Source organism: Panulirus ornatus, chromosome 38 (assembly GCF_036320965.1).
Source record: "Panulirus ornatus isolate Po-2019 chromosome 38, ASM3632096v1, whole genome shotgun sequence".
Taxonomy (NCBI): Eukaryota; Metazoa; Arthropoda; class Malacostraca; order Decapoda; family Palinuridae; genus Panulirus; species Panulirus ornatus.
The window spans coordinates 1269251-1286303 of record NC_092261.1 but is presented as its reverse complement, the minus strand read 5'-3'; the positions used below and the strand labels follow the sequence as shown (position 1 = coordinate 1286303).

General features: G+C 44.9%; 1 protein-coding gene across 1 annotated transcript in view; it reads left to right on the top strand.

Moving 5' to 3' along the window:
- Window positions 1–14266: 14266 nt before the first annotated feature.
- The window catches only part of nan (transient receptor potential cation channel subfamily V member nanchung), a 98115-nt gene continuing 95328 nt past the window's right edge, over window positions 14267–17053 (top strand). The window contains exon 1 of the mRNA XM_071684322.1: window positions 14267–14388. The gene's annotated coding sequence lies outside the window, so the exon portion shown is untranslated. The remainder of the gene's footprint in view (window positions 14389–17053) is intronic.

Below are 17053 nucleotides of genomic sequence, written 5' to 3'. Positions count from 1 at the left end.
ACCAACGGTCAAACGGTAATCACGTGACGCAGCAGCTTGACGAGTAGTGTGTGGTCTAGCTAGTGTTGGGGAGCACACAAGCAGCCAGCTCTCGGGTGCAGAAACCAAAGTAATACCTATAGCAGAGGAAAAGCGAACCAACTTTGCGAAATAGTGTGTTTATAACGTTAATCGTTAAACACAGATCTTGAAAGTGGGTGAATCAAGGAAATTAGTTTAGCTCAGAGATCCAGAATGGTTTTGCCACGACGTCTTTTAGACCTATACTGGTCCTGTGTGCCTTTATACCACAAAGAATGACTCTGCACTTCATAAGAATTTTTCACGGCCAGTAAGGCTGCAATCATCGAAGGGAAACCGTCTGTGTTTGTGTTTATTTTGAAAGCAAAAAGTAAGAGTCTGTGCTAAAACTTGTGCGACAAATATGACTTGCGAGATGTTTGTAGGAAAACATAACAAAGACTGCCAAACTGACGTTATTCTTGGAAAGAAAAGACTGAGATGGTGATATGATAGTGCTTAACCCTAATGACGTACACACCTAAGAGGTCATTATGAAAAAATCTTCCCGGAGACGCGATGGGAATAACTATTGATTTTTTTTTTTTTGGCATCTGAACCAGATTTCTGCTTATCTAGAGAGAGTTAGGTCGTGTTTGATGCGGGGTCGCAAGACGGATCAGACTTTATGGTGATACTATCAAGTATGTTGACCATGTTGAGAGACGACAGTATGGAGCCATCAAAGGAGATGGGAAAGTCGTGCGGGTTCTAGCAAGAGAAACAGAAAAGAATTTGGTTCTCAAACTGTTAAACGTATCTGGGTTTATCATCCCCCTCCCCCCTCCCCACCCCTCACCTCTGGGAAGCCCTGGGCAAATATGACGACACGACGGTTGGTTCCTGACGACACGACGGTTGGTCTCAGGATGAAGCGCGACAGCTCTCTTGCTACAAGAGGCGCCACTCCCTCCTCTCCCAGGTCAAGGACCTTCTGCAAGACGGTCGTGTTCAACAGCTGATGTAACTACTTTGTTACCACCGACTTTTCTGTTACTCTTGTATCACAGAAAATGTACCACAAGTTGTGGCATGACTGGCGTTCCTACCTGACTATGATGACCAGGAGGAGGAGTGTATACAGCCTGCCATGCGTGTGTCTTTCAGACAACACAGCTCGGCCGGCCCGTGCGTGTCCTGGGATTCGACTCATTGTACATAGCAATATTTTCCTCACTTCCAAAATCTTTAAGGAAAGTCGAGTTGTTCTACCAGTCATCGAGTTATTGCTGAACATCTCAGAGAATCTTGCCTCAGTTTCATAAGTGAAAAAGACGAGTCTATCATACAGTCTTCTGGTAACGTCAGTGTTATATATATATATATATATATATATATATATATATATATATATATATATATATATATATATATATATATATATATATATATATATATATATCATCATAGGTCAACACGGGATCATATATCATGTTTTTTTTTTTGTACAGACTTTTGCCCAACAGTCGTCGCTATTTTCACTGTGTGTGTGTGTGTGTGTGTGTGTGTGTGTGTGTGTATAATGTGATCATCATTTTGTACATAGTTTTTGTTCTTGTGAATCTGTGTTCCGCCTGGCCCGCTCTCCAGGTACAGCCACAAGTGCTCGCGTGTCCTGAGTGTGTCTGTTTCGTTTCCTCTCGAGTGTGTTGGTGTGATGCAGTGGTTCCCAAACCCAGTGAGGGGTCGCCACGCAAATGAAGGTCGCAAGGATGTTCCTCAGGGTCGAGGTAAATTCTCTGGGGTAAAATTCATTTTTGGCAAAAAGTATGAAGTATAACTTTTATAATGACCTAATATGAACCGGGCGAATTAAGAGGCATTACGGAAATATTGTCAGAAGTTCCCATTGTGGCACATTCAGGTGGGGTACTAGAGAAGGTTGGTATCTCAGTTACCAAAAATAATGTAAGTTTTTGCCAGTAACTTACTCGTTAAGACTGTGAAGATGACGTACTGATGTGAGGTACTGCCTCCTGAGAGATGTATGATGGTGTGGTGATCTGATGTGATCCATGACAAGAATATGGATGATCTTGAAAGAGGAAATGCTGTCCTATCCCAGTTCAAGGTCATATACCATACATATATCCCACGACAGTCGATTCCTTTCCCAAGTTTTGCAGTAAGTGACCACTGGCATGTGTTGTGTGTACGTAAGGACGTGGTGGCAACAATACAATGTATTTATGTCGGTCCTTTGGGTCTGCAGGCCAGGAAGGGATTGTGTGTGTATGTAGTGCGGCCTTGATGTGGGTCAGTCGGGTGCTGTCTGTATTGGTCTATATCTGATGCTGTTGACTGCTGCTCTTGCTGAAACATTAGCTTTGTACCGAGTCCCCGGGAGGAGCTGACATGACTGACCCTCAGCATTAGTCGTTGTCATACAGGCCTGACACCTCCCTAGACACGATCCTGTTTCAGACGTGTATCGCACCAGGCACGGTCAGGTCGGCAAACTGTTCTAATGTTTACGGTTTCTGTCAAAAGTTTCCCTAAATCATAACTTACAGCAGAATGGATGAAACCCTGACACAAGAGCTGATCAACGCTTGAGGCAAAAACAGATTAAACTATGAAGCAAGAACAGATCATGACATGTCACTGAACGAGTAAAGAAAATGGCGTAAATAAGGACGGGGCCAGAGAGGACGTTGTATGGCTAAAATTTGACGCTAAACGGATCAAAACAACGCAGAAACGGATCAAAGCCCAACGGTAAACGGATCACAGCAACGGAAAAAACGGATCGGAACGGAGCTAAACGGGTCCATCAAGAATCATCTTATGATCTTCCCTCACCGTGGCCGTGCACCACCACCACCATGACAACCGTGGCCGTGCACCACCACCACCATGACAACCGTGGCCGTGCACCACCACCACCATGACAACCGTGGCCGTGCACCACCACCACCACCATGACAACCGTGGCCGTGCACCACCACCACCACCACCATGACAACCGTGGCCGTGCACCACCACCACCATGACAACCGTGGCCGTGCACCACCACCACCATGACAACCGTGGCCGTGCACCACCACCACCATGACAACCGTGGCCGTGCACCACCACCACCATGACAACCGTGGCCGTGCACCACCACCACCATGACAACCGTGGCCGTGCACCACCACCACCACCATGACAAGTGATCATACGTTGACGTAGTAAGAATCGTGCACGTCAGGCCAAGGTCGACCGCTCCGTCGTACACCGTCTCTTCACCAGGTGCACCAAGCACATGGTTTATACAGATTTCCTTCAGCAGTTGAAGATGTTACAGATCTTTAATCAGTGAGTAACTACAACGACGCTGACCACCTTAATGACCCTGACAGTCGATAGACCTTGGGCCTATATATAAAAACAAACAAACAACCAATCCTTCTATTCTTTTGCAAGGTTCCCTGGTTGTTAGGTTGACCTCTCGTACCCCTGGCTGCAGAATGCTGTTGTTTTCCATTTGCAGAAATAAACAATTAGACACGTGTGGATGTTGACGTTACATCATACACTGTGTTCCTCAAAGACCGGCATCACCTCTGGTTGTCGTACACACATCTCCTGCTTCCCAGGTACATACAACTGTGCACACAGGTTGACAACAGACAGAGATGGTCATTATCTTACATCCGCCTGCACACATGCCCATGTGTGACCTAAATTCCCAAACGTTCTGATGAAATTTAAGTTAAAACATGACCAATACACAATTTACGACAATTATGTAATTACGTGTGAAAATACAAATATTCATACAAGACTATAATGGCTTCTATATTTTGGTTTAGACTGCCTTTGTCCCGCTTTCTATTAGTGGGTTTACTATTCTCTCGTCTTGTTTCAATGAAATTGTCATACGATCGTTTACATTATTGTTATTTCTAACTATTCATTTTGTTTTTCGTCGTTACTTTCTCTTGTAAACCTACGTTTCTGTTTTTTCAAAATGTGTCAGAAGACTGCGGTAACTTATCTTGCATTTTCTCTTGTGTCTGTATACTAGATTTATGAGTTTGTGTAGCATATTCTCGAGCTGTGACTGAGAGGTTCAATGAGGCGATGGAAGCTTCAAACAGGCAACGAAGGAGGCAGGGAGAGTGTAAAGGTGTCCAGGATACAGAGACGGGGTTATATACAAGCAGTAGAGAGCGTCACACGTGCGAAGAAAAACGTCAGACCAGCAGGAGTGAGGCGCGGTAGTCCAGCAGGTGAGGTGCTCAGTCGCTGGGTGAGGATCGTGTTCAAGCGGCGGAGGATCCGCCACGGTTTATGAGTCTTCAGGCAAGCAAAGTGGAGCTGTATCAGACATACAACAGAGGGGTTCACTGAGGAGGAGATAAGCGAGAGGACACGACATCCAAGCCATGAGCGGTGGTCGCCAGGTTGTGCGCGGAACAGTAAGGTGAGCAAGACAACAGATGTTTCAATTGTCGAATTTTACAGTTTTTTTCCCCCCTCGAGAAACAGTATACAAAGGAGGAAACTATTTACTGTGTGCAGTAGAAAATACTTGTTGACTAAAATAAGAAATAATAAAATGAAATGCCTTGTAAGTTGGAACTTAATTGTTTAGAAAGAGAACGTTGGCGCTTGACCCAACCTGGGGAGAGTTTAGTCTTACGTCATTGCTTGTTTAACTTTTGGTGTGATTACCACAACTAATCAAGTACTTTTTAATCTGTTTCATCGGTAAGCCAACTTTACAAAATGAAAAAAAAAGAATTAATATAGGAGCCACAACATACTGTGTCTGAGTTGGTGTGACTACAAAACACAAAACGTCTCCAGAACGTAAAGGTTCCATTTTTAGAAATATATTACAAAGATTATCATCATGATTACTACACTGCTCATGATTTTACAAGTAGAAGAACATCTAAAGTTCCACAGACAGAACATATCTATATTGGTACACAAGTACAGGTGAATATTTATATTGGTAAACAAGTATAGGTAAATATCTATATTGGTACACAAGTGTGGGTAAACATTTATATTGGTACACAAGTGTGGGTAAACATTTATATTGGTACACAAGTGTGGGTAAACATTTATATTGGTACACAAGTGTAGGTAAACATTTATATTGGTACACAAGGCATATGCACAGAAAAATGTTTATAGACGTACGAGAAAGGACGTGGAGGACCGTGGTTATTACTTAAGGAAGGCCCTGCTTATCATCTGAGGAGGACCCTGGTTGTTGCCTAAGGAAGGCCCTGGTTAGTACCTGAGTCCTTGATGATGTACACAGCGAGTGGCGGGAGGCACTAGCCAAGCGGGAGGAGGTATGAAGGGTGAGGTACAGGGAGGGAATATCGTGGCACAACGCGTTGACGGAGAGAATATCCAGGCTAACTGAATGGGAGGCAATTCCAACGTGACGTTGGCATGAGGAGAATATCTTGGCGGCGGAGAACAGCATATGAACAACATCGAATTCTTGTGTTCTATGATGACTACGGTGAAGGATCTTCGTGTGTCCCAGTGTCACAATACGAGATATTTCTATTTATCTCGCAGGAGCTGAGAATGATTAAATCATGAGGGACTCCATGTGACCCAGATACACTGGTACTTAAGTCGCGGAGAGATGGGGTCGTTCTGCTGCTCTGCAAAAGAAAGGTCAAGGGTTCGTATCCAGGAAGGGGGCGTCAACAAGTGTTTACGTCCCCTGAACGAGTCACTCTTTCAGGCGCGATTATTGCTTATCAGGCATATCACTGACTGAAGACTTTTTATTGGTGATTATTTTTGGTGATTATTTGTGATTATCGGTGATTATTGGCGATTATTGGTGATTATAAAACTTGAACGTAAGTAACATGGCAGAGGTTTAGTGTGCTAAAACTATCACTTATTGTGTTTATGACTGAGTGATCTTTTTTGATTGGGGATGAGCTTGTTTTTGCCATCGTTCGTAGAATTCTGATAAAAGATTTTGAACAAAGCAAAGGAAAAGCCGGTCTTTTTCTAAATATACCAAGTATGTTGATCACCGGAGGAACGAGACTAGAGGACTGAGTGGGCATGAACTTACTGAACGAAGACTTATGACTTATGTTAAGAATTTGGCTTTACAACCTGGCTGTTGGCTTTACAACCTGGCTGTTGGATTTACAACCTGGCTGTTGGCTTTAATGCTCTTGGAAATTAGTGACTTCATGAACTTGCTATTCCTTCAGTCAACTTAGATCGGTGATTTCTTTATTGTCCCTAAACCAGATGTAGATTACTCCACCCTGACTCATGAGTACCCCACGAGCGAGACTCGTGACTGACTGGGAGAACTTAATATTATGTAAGACTTATTGAATATTGCATTTCCTCACTACAGCTGGGAGTGGCTCATTACCCTGGATCTTATGAAAGATTCACTTAACTTTACAGAAATGTTACCAGTTCAAGGAGTTCAGAGTTGACTCAGGAACAACATGTTGTGACAATATATTCTTCTCACCCTTTAAACTTTACAGCCCTGAATTCTATGGCTCTTCGTAGTCTTATTTCTCTGAGGTTTCATCATGTTTCTTGGCATGAAGTTGTACGTGAAGGTCTTCATGTTATTGATCAAAAGCCAACGTAATGATCTAATTCCCCCCAGACTGATGGCGTACCATCATAACGCTACAATTCCTCTACACTGTCACTCTCTCAAGTTCTTGGAAGTTCATGTGTGTGACGTACCTTCGCAAAATCTTCCCGGCACAACGCACCAGTTCTTCGTGGGTGGAACCCCACAATGGCCTCGACCTCGGGCTTCTGCAACCCCTTGCTTCACCAGGTTCTCTGTCTGGGTTCAGTAAGACCTTACTTCTGGTGACTCTGGGTGTTGCGTCACCTGCCTGTCCCAGCACCCGCCTTTAGTGCCTTCCAAGAACTCTTAATGGATAAAAATGTTGATTGGCTCACGCATACGTGTAACAAACAGAATGAGAGGACAAAGACGCCTCGCACCGTCTGAGTACATACATGACACATATCATGAAAAGATTTCCAAGCTCAGATGGCAACATTTTCAAGTTAAAATGGTAATATAATTCCTAACAAAAAGACTTTTTTTCACGTATATGATGTCTCGTGACATAGGAAAAAGGAAAAATTAATGTTATTGATTCTTTTTATGTTATGAACATAATATATCAGTAAATTTCATCAGGTGATCATAGTCTTTGTGACAACTTCTTTATATAAGAAGTTTGTGGCAGTCCTGCACTGCGAGTACAAACGGAATTCCACTGATGTAGTTGACGGATTCCCACTAACATTCTTGTGTCGCATTCTGCAAAATATTCTCAAAAGATCTTTGAATGGCTTTTGCTGGAAGGCACATCAGCCTACACAAAACCACACGAACCCACAACACCAATACAAAACCATACCAATTCACACAAACCCACACAAACCCACACAAACCCACACAAACCCGCACAAACCCACACAAACCCGCACAAACCCACACAAACCCGCACAAACCCACACAAACCCACACAAACCCGCACAAACCCACACAAACCCACACAAACCCACACAAACCCACACAAACCTGTTCTAACCGACAAAGACCGGCGACATAAACCACCCACACAGACCCGGACACCCACCACACTGCCACTCGTGGTGCAAGACACTGCCACTCGTGGTGCAAGACACTGCCACTCGTGGTGCAAGACACTGCCATTCGTGGTGCAAGACACTGCCACTCGTGGTGCAAGACACTGCCACTCGTGGTGCAAGACACTGCCACTCGTGGTGCAAGACACTGCCACTCGTGGTGCAAGACACAAGGAATGTAAAATAAGGAGATTAAATCGGTTTCGTCGTGAGAAACATGTCCTTACATTAGGTCTGCCTGAGGCCGGCATTGTTATGACGTGGGAGGTACCCGTGAGTGAGGCCGGCTCTGTTATGACGTGGGAGGCACATGTGAATCATGTGCGTCACGTCACTGTGGGATAACTTCTACCACTTACCTATATATATATATTTCCTTCTTCCAATAATATCAGGATCCATTCCGTTAACGGGACTGAATCTCCTGTCTACCTGTGTCTCTTGCCTCCCGCCAACAACAACGATGTGTTCTCTCATTCAAGTGAAGTGTTTATTCCTGCCAACACAAGTAGGTCACACTCCTTCATTCCCTACTACCCAAAGTTTCTCGTCAATAGTTGGGAGATGAACTGAGGAAGGTGTGGTTGTGGCGGTGGTGGTGGTGGTGGTGGTGATGGTGATGGTGGTGGTGGTGTGTGGTGGTTGTGGTTGTGGTGGTGGTGGTGGTGATGTGTGGTGGTTGTGGTTGTGGTGGTGGTGGTGGTGATGTGTGGTGGTTGTGGTTGTGGTGGTGGTGGTGGTAATGTGAGGTAATTGATCTTGATTGTTGCTGCAAGAACGACCAAATGATCAAGCGCTCCTGCTCATTCTGTGGGGGTGAGGCAGAGGAGGATACAGAGTACACAGGTTATCGTGAGGAGGTGTTATAACAATATCACTGCTATATACCAGCAACATAGGTTTGGTGTGAGGAACCACCTGTATATAAAAGTTGTGGAAGATCATGTTTAATGGTGATGGTTTGTGTGTGATAACTTACTCATTATTTGCTCTTCATGTTAACGCTGGCAGTGGGAGAAATGTAGAAATCGTTATATCAAGATTACTATCTCATGGGGCAGGATAGTGCGAGTGTTGGATCTCATGGTATTGGATGGTGGTGGCTGATGAACGGTGAAAATCACCTAAAGAACAAACCAACTGTGCAAGGCGACCTTTGTTCATGAAGATAACCAAGATCGAGACAACAGTGATCATAAATCCTCCCTCATTTGGATACTGAACTCATCAGAAGTTAAGAATAGTCTAGTAATGAGGTGATGTGAGTGAGGTGAGTACCAGAGGAGAAGCAGGACTGGTGTGGGTTATCCACCCAGAGTGTGCAGGCTGCGTCCTGGCTGGTCGGTCTGCAGAACTATCAGTTCTCAGTGTCGTTACGACTGTCAACGTCAAGTTATAGCCACAACCACAAGAATCTTCAACACTTTCTTCATGTTGTAAATATAACTCTGAGATCACATAGTATGTTCTCATGATGCACGTATATGGCCCGTGAGACTGATCAGTATAACATGGCTTGATAATACTGCAGCTCTGAGGTTATACCATGTCACAGGAGAGAGAGAGAGAGAGAGAGAGAGAGAGAGAGAGAGAGAGAGAGAGAGAGAGAGAGAGAGAGAGAGAGCGTGGCCTAGTAAGTTAGGTAGAGACCGAGACGAGCAGTCTCTCTCGTCTCCTCCATTTGGCTCCAGTGTGTGACCCCTGCAGAGAGTCAGTGGTTCTTCCTCAGGTTTTCCTGGTCAGCATAGCGAAGGTGGTGGGCGGAGGGCGTGTCTGGGTCACGTTGGTGGGGCTCCAGGTGGGTAGACTTCTTATGTTGTATCAGTGTCAGTCAGGGGGTCGTGTATGCACAGCTCCTGACGGGTACGCATCAGTTTTTCTCTGATGATATTCTTTCGCATGTTGCAGGATTCCGCCATTTTTAACCCGATCTTGATCGTAAAGGTTAGGTTGTAGTTTACTTCCCGGGTCATGATCCTTGATGATATGGTAATGAAGTCAAGCTTTCACATTAGGATCCTTCTGGCTTAATGAAATTCTAATCACTGGATCTTGTTATTCTGCATTCTAATTCAATGATTACCTGTTTTCTTCCTCTTTTTACTCCAGTCGAGTTAAACCCCGTATCTCAGACTCACGGTAAAGATCGTGTTGCAGGTTAGGTTAGGTGATGATGTGTGACGTCCCGCGCTGCTCCGTAATGTTTCCTGTGACGGACGTCGCCAGGAATCACCTTCCCTCGCCCACACTCGCCATAATAACACACTCATGATGATAACACACTCACCGTAACAACACACTCACCATGTCAACATACTCACCATAACAACATACTCACCATAACAACACACTCACCATGTCAACATACTCACCATAACAACATACTCACCATGACAACACACTCACCATAACAACATAGTCACCATGACATTATATTTCCGTTAACATTATGCTCTCTACACCCAAGGACGCGCTAGACTCATGCTACACAGCCACTCTCTTAGTATTCCACATACACCCACACATCTGCCGACCTGAACAGTTTGCTGTGTCAGACGAGACTAACCTGATGAAGCAAAGTGACCCTACACTCCGCTACACATGTCTTCTCTGGGGAGAGAGTGAAGGTTTATGCAGCCACATATCAAGCTGTGTTTCCAGAGACTCGTGTTAAACGCACAGACACAGACTCATACGTACTGAAATGATTTCTCCTAATGTTTCGCAAGGTTCATACTGAAATTCATAACATGTGGAGAACCCCCCCTTAAGCCCCCCCCCCCCCCCTCTCGTCATGGGTCATGTAGATGATTGGTGGAAAGTGACTACAATTCGCCAATCTCAGTCTGGGATTGCCTGATGGTTACTCAGTGACCGAAAAGGTTGGGTAAAATAGCGTCGTACTTGAGTGAGTGTTGGTAACTGTTGGTGAGCAGCGCCTTCCTGGACGTATGTACAAACATACCAGTACAGGAAGGAAGTCACCAACCACCGATAACTTTCTCGATATCGGTAAACTTGACGATGATCTAACGCTGGTCATCATATGCTGTGCTGATCCTCGCATTGATCTACCTAGGAAATATGGCTGCCACGATTAGGCAGTCACCTAACCTGCCTACGTAACAACACCATCGATTTGAGAAGGAGGATTGTGATTGGCCGATCACATTATCGGTTCCCATGACGTCCATCCTGATTAAAAAATGGTCTCGGCCATTGGTGAACGAGCCAGTCAAGTTGCAGGGATGACGCAGACGCTACCAAGGTGTTGGTTGTGCTGATAACAACCTCCGCTACACAACCCGGATGACTGCCACTCACCAGGTTAATAACGGGTGGCATACTGTCGACGGCTCACAACTGGCCCTTAGGTGTCTGCTTCCTGCAGGTAAACTGTCGACGTTACCAGTCGTTGTGTATCATAACCGTAATTGATTTTGTCCCACCGTACATGTGGTCATCACCTGTTGGTATTGTACGGTGAGGAAGTTTTGCTCTCGTGGGGCCCAATCTTGAGAACAATCCCTGCTATCATACAACTTCCTATATTTATGTATAATGTCTGCATTAACCACGTCCGGCAGACTGTACTATCTATTCTTCATCCTTTTCTTCTTCAGGTGGTCAGCTCAGCAGAGAACCAGCGGGGAAGGCACAGCAGACACTCAGCACACAACTAGTGCCACTCCAGACGGCGACATCAGCGTTATCCTCCACCATGATCCTTGATGTGCTATTCTTAAGTGTCAAATCCTCTCTCAGTAATGGCACCTCGTCCTCCACCATCCAAGTTACACATCTGTAAGTCAACCTTAAACAAATGCTCGTGCCTGGTATCTTGTCCTTATCTGGTACTATGCTCCTCTTTCCTAGTACCTTGTTCTTTTTGCCTGGTACCTTACTGTCCTTGCCTGGTACTTTGCTACTATTGTTTGATAATGCCTTGTGTCTCTAGCCTGGTACATTATTCCTCATGCCTGGCACCTTTTTTCCCTTGCCTGGCTGCACTTCCCGATGGAACTGGGAAATGATGGTCTTCTCTGGAGCGAGAACGTCCTTCACACGAACACAATCCTCAACCTCCACTGACACGTTGACGTAAACATACCAAACCTAACCTAACCTAACCTAACCTAACCTAACCTAACCTAACTTAACCTTTTCCTCGCGGTGTCATCCTCTGCTGGCACAGTACTATGTATGTATACACTTGATCCAGAGGTTTATGTATACTCCTGACCCACAGGTGTATGTATACACCTGATCCATTTCGGTAAATGGAACACAGGGTAATGTTAAGAGAGAAAGAACTTAGCGAAGACATAGGTGTTCCCGCCTGTACCCTCACCGTGGGAGACACAGTGGAGCTGTTCTTATGAATGCATGATGAAGACATCCATCTCTCACATCTTTGTCTATGAATGTCTTTGGGATCGTGGGACCCACCCAACCAAAGGTCGAGTGGGACTCTCACATCCGTAGACCGAATGGAACACTCCCATCTGCGGGTCGAGTGGGACCCACTCATCCACAGAACGAGAGGGACCCATCCAACTGTACAAATATGAACCCGTGTTATTCTGTCAAGAGCGTGTTCAGAATAGGTGGCCTGTCTCTGTACACACATTACACAAGGTCAAAACAGGAAGCTAGCAGTACGGACGATGAGCTCAGCCGAGTTAGGGAACCTTCTTAGAAATCACATTACACCTGGCCTCATTCAAACTAACTACACTAAGCTGGACAGAACAACTTAGCCGAACTAATTGGAGGGCTCGAGGCCTTCATGTGTAGAGGTACCATGGTGAAGCCAGCCGCGCTCCTGCCGGAGGAAGTACCCGGGGATGGTCGCCTTAACCAGATTTTGTGGAGGAAAGTTCTGTCTGCAAGGATGAAATGCAGAAATATTGCCGGGGTGAGGTACTGAGATATACGGCGGGTGGTGCTGGGACATACTAGGGAGTGGTGCTGGGACATACTAGGGGATGGTGCTGGGATATACTAGGGGATGGTGCTGGGATATACTAGGGAGTGGTGCTGGGACATACTAGGGGATGGTGCTGGGATATACTAGGGGGTGGTGCTGGGATATACTAGGGGGTGGTGCTGGGATATACTAAGGTGAAGTACTGGGATCTACTAAGGGGAGGTGCTGGGATAGAATATGATGAACTGGAAAATACTAGGATTGGGATACACACGCAACATATTCAGAACAAAAATTATATCCAGGACCGATAGCATATCCAGGACACACAACACATCCAGGACACATAACACATCCAGGACACACAGTAAAACTGCCTTCTGTGGTAAATCCCGTTTGAAGGATATGGAAAGAATGTATAAACTTTAGTTCCTGGAAAGAATCACATTACGAGCAGCAAACATGAAATGGCAATCTGTATAGACTTCATGATGTACTGTGCAGAATAATTAATTCTAATGTATTTTTAGCTTGAATATTATAGCCAACATCAGGTGGAGTATGTCACACTCAGGTTCTGCTGATACACAGATGAAATCCATAAGTCATTCTCCAATGACTTATATTTTCCTTTGCAGAAATGATCGATTGAATTACAAGATCCATTCTGAAAATTTTAAATATCCACGACAAACTATCTTTAATGACCTTTCACCGCACTGGAGAAATCTAAGTTCTTCTTAGCTACGCTAGAGAAGGTGAACAGTTTATGACATTTGAGTAGATGTTCTTTGTTCATTTGCCTCATTGTTCTAGCAAGCGTCATGTTGTTGATGAGCAGCGGACGTCAGTCAGGTGTTGTTCACATCAGTAGAACTAAACTTGGCCGATGGAAGACGCCCTCTTCCCCAGGTCAGGGGTCAGTGGTCGCCACCTTCATCCGCTACGGCGGTGGTTCAGCTCCCTGGCAGGTGATAGTCATGCTTACCACCATGCAGGGATTACGTCATAATCGTCTTACAGCTCGTCGAATGAAGCTGATATCTACCAACCATGGAACCTTAACCCAGGGTGTTAGAGGACCTTTTATAACCCACACAAGATACAGCTGATGTTCGTGTGTTCGACTCCCATAAAACAAGAAACGTTACAATTGTTAAAAAGTTTCTGTGACACAGTTGATGATGGATGACGGTTGTACACAACAAGGGTGTGGGTGGGGGTTCTATAAGTGAAAGTTACTGCAGTGTAAGGGGGAGGGAGAGAGGGGGGGGGGAGCTTTTTATTTCCAGATGGGGTTATTCGTAATTGTCTCTTAGGTTACTGATATATACTTTTGTATGTAGACGGTTTTCCATGATCGCTACGTTTATTGGTGATATCATCGTTAGTGTAGCAGCATCCTCACTGTAGCAGCATCCTCACTGTAGCAACATCCTCACTGTGCAACATCGAGGATGATGTTCCTGGAGGATGGCAGGACAACAGCTGTTATGTTCTGTGTCTCACCAACACAAGGACACATCTCTGGACGCGCACCCTGGCCGGCTGGTCGGTTAGCACGAACCATCTACACAACAACCAAACTGCCTCCTCCCTCAGCAACACGTCATCATGGTCATGCCCACAACAGATGACCAGCCAGTGTGGACAGTGAGCTCCTCGGTGACGGCTGGCCAGTAGCTAATGACACAGTGAACATCTACCAACACTGGACGACCTCGGCTCGCGCAGGAACACACACACACACACACATCGTTGGCAACAGTAAGGTGGTACGCAGTCACTCCTTTGTTTGATACGTTTGATTTGATATGAATTAGAATTTTGTGGCTTCTATATATCTCTGTTTTACTATTGGGTCATAAACCTGTACACCGTAGGATTTCATATATATATATATATATATATATATATATATATATAGAAACTACATTCATGTACTCCATTTATGGATAACATTATAATTGCTTAATACCATACATCATGATGCATTTTAGTCGTAAACAACGATAAACAGAATGGGTCATTTGCTACAGTTTAACGAAAGGATATTCAATTTTAACGTCTCGTGTTTGTGACCAGGTTATATTCTTCACCGTGTAAAGTTCTAATACACACGGGAGGGCAGGCACAGTGTTAGCTAGCCACCCGCAACTTACATTAAGGTGGTGTTTGCCTTGTAGCTTGTGTGCGGCAGTCACGGGTGGAGGGTTGTACGGTGCCTCGCTTACCGTGAGTTAAGGCTGAGGTTACTATGATACCATAGCAGCTGGATATTATCATGTACTGGATGTAACCTTTCATTGAGGGTACAGTAAGGCTGGCCTCATGTAACCTGCTGGACAGGGTACAGTTCAAGTACTTGCCCGAAGAACAGGTGTGTTGTCATCATCTTCGTTGGTGCACACGTTTACCTTGACCACCTTATCAGGTCATGCTCGTGACCCTGGGCAGGTCAGGCACGTGACCCTGGTCGGTCATGCATGCACCTCCGTGCATTTCTGTACGGAACCAGATCGATAAAACATGAGACTGATCGCCAGAACAACCATGAGTTGTCATGCGTTAACCACGAAACATGAGAAGTGGTGGTGGTGGTGAGGGAGGCCTTAGTGGTGTGTTGATGGAGGGTGGTAGTGGCGGTGCAGGGGTGGTGGTGATGGTGGTGATGAGGGTGATGGAGAGATCGTGGTGGGGAAGTGGTGGGGAAAATACAAATTATAAAATCCCTCGAAACCATAATAGATTTCCGTTTGATACTTTTTTTTCCCCTGACGTCATACCACAATACGATGAAGAATATTCCCTCGTTCTCTGCCTCACAACGTTAGTAAGTCTGGTTGTAAGAGTTGTGCTGAGCTCACCTCATGTTGAAGTGGTGTTGATGTGTCAGCATGTTGTGTGGCCAACACAAGTGATCATCCACTGTGGTTCTCACAGTTTGCTAGTCTGCTATATACACACATTGTGCAACTTTACGTTGTCTCGAGACGTGTCAGTGGTAAGGGGGGGGTTTCAGTGGTAAGTGGGATGTCAGTGGTAAGTGGGGTGTCAGTGGTAAGACAGGGAAGCGGTGTGATTATGAAGATAACCGTCACTGTATTGATCCTCAGACGGTGCGGCTCGCTGATAAGATACAATAAAGCTCTGCTTAACCTGACCTCTCGGCAGAGTGGCGTCCTTAACTGTGACCGTATTGGTCAAATCTTCCTAGGTATACGAGCAGACGTTCTCAGACGTCCCTGGCCATACTCACTATATCACTGCTCATACAGTCTCACACTCTCACACACTGTCGGCAAACATTTCAGGCGGGTAGACAATCTTAAAAACAGTAATCTATCTTACAGTAGACCGAAAACGTTCAGCTGACGAGAGGACACACTGATCACTGGGTAACAGAAGTGAAGAATGTGATGAGCAATTTTCTTTTAGCTTTTGGATAACATTAATTGGTTCCCTAAGACACTATATATATATATATATATATATATATATATATATATATATATATATATATATATATATATATATAAACTTATTGTGAACAGCGTAGCTAACAACACGGGTGGATTACCATGCGCCTGTACCTGGTTGGGTCCAGATGCACAGCGATGCTTTACTCTAGTTTCCAGGAAGTTTGTAGCCACACAAAACCCTCCAACGTTCCATCCATCAAATGTCAGTGGTTAACCGACTATTCACAAGCTATATACTTCTTTTTGACTGGAAAGATGAGCAAGAGTAAGTGGCTCCTAGTGGGTCGGACCTTGCCACACAGGAGCCACCCAGACTCGGGTGGGCTGGTCCGACCGTATTGATATACAAATAGAATTGTAAGTAGTGTGAGTTCAGATAAGAGAGCAGAAGTTGAATAAGAAATCCTTTGATTCAAACCCATCCTAACTGTTCTTCCAGGATCTAGATACACATGGACGAGGGTGAACTGGTAACTGGATTGTATATTCTTTGTGTAAAGCTGAAATGTCCCGTGACGTCATATGACTTCATAAGCCTGAACATTGTTTATTAATGCCATGTGATGTCTGTAACTCTCAAGAACCAGTTTCAAACGTTTTCATGAATCTGAGTTACATCCTCGCATCTCCAGGTTTGATGTGGCGTCGCGTGTTGCATGGCCGCCCTTGCTTAAGACTGGCATCGTTTATGTCTTATAGACGACAACAGTTTGTGTGAGAACATCACTAGTGGTCGGACCCCAGTTTGGCTGGACCCCAGGGTCTCTGGACCCTAGGTTGGCTGGATGTTATGGCCGCTGGACATGATCAGTATGACTGCTTCATCCAGAACGTAACCAAGGAAATCTGATGGTGTCGTCGTAGTCCTGTTGTGCATCACTGTTAACCTAAGAGTTTTCCCATCCAAACGTCCTATATATATATATACATATATATATATATATATATATATATATAT